General features: G+C 37.6%; 1 pseudogene; it reads left to right on the top strand.

Annotated features, from left to right (window-relative positions):
• Window positions 1–269: 269 nt before the first annotated feature.
• LOC130978482 (small nucleolar RNA R71) lies at window positions 270–368 on the top strand (annotated as a pseudogene).
• The last annotated feature ends 452 nt before the right edge of the window (window positions 369–820 follow it).

The raw sequence follows: 820 nt of genomic DNA, 5'->3' as shown, positions 1-820 counted from the left end.
TCTTCTCCGTTAGAGCTACTAGTTTAGCTGTGATCATCTTGTTTTGAGCTAGCAGAGCATCTATAGAGTTGAGCTCCATCACTCCTCTTCTTGAGTTTTTATCAGAGGCATAGAAGTACTCATTGTTGGCCACAATCTCTATGATGTCTATGTCCTCTTCAATTGTCTTCTTCTTGTTGAGAGAGCCTCCCAAAGAGTTATCTAAAGCCTTCTTTGATTCTTGTGTCAATCATTCATAGAAAATGTGCAATTGCACCCATTCATTGAACATGTCAGGAGGGCATTTTCTTGTCAACTCCTTATATCTCTCCCATGCTTCATAGAGTGTTTCACCATCTTGTTGTCTAAAGAATTGCACCTCTGCCCTTAATCTATTAACTCTTTGTGGAGTGTGATGACAAGTCATCTTATGCTAGTTCCACAAGCATTTTTCACTTGTTTCATTAGGTTTTATGCACTTTCTTGCACAATAAGTAAGTGATTGGAGTGGAATTTTATGATCATTTTGAATCAATCAAACATCATTTATTTTACACAAAATCATAAGGTTTATGCTAGAATTAATTGATTTTATGAATGATGCAAAGACCTTGTAATTTTGGTGAGACTTTGATTGCTTGTTTGGTTACTTGTAGGTAAAAAATGAAGAAAAAAGGAAGCAAACAGTAAAGCGTTGCATTCACAAAGAGAACGCCATGCTCAGCAATATTTTGGAGTAGCGCTCACTTCTGAAGTGAGTGCCACGCTCACTAAGTTAACTTTTTCGAGTTTTTCAAGTTGGGAGGCCATCCTACGCACTAAGCAGCGCTCGAATAGCTAA

This window comes from Arachis stenosperma, chromosome 4 (assembly GCF_014773155.1).
Source record: "Arachis stenosperma cultivar V10309 chromosome 4, arast.V10309.gnm1.PFL2, whole genome shotgun sequence".
Lineage (NCBI taxonomy): Eukaryota > Viridiplantae > Streptophyta > Magnoliopsida > Fabales > Fabaceae > Arachis > Arachis stenosperma.
This window is presented reverse-complemented; position numbering and strand designations above follow the sequence as displayed.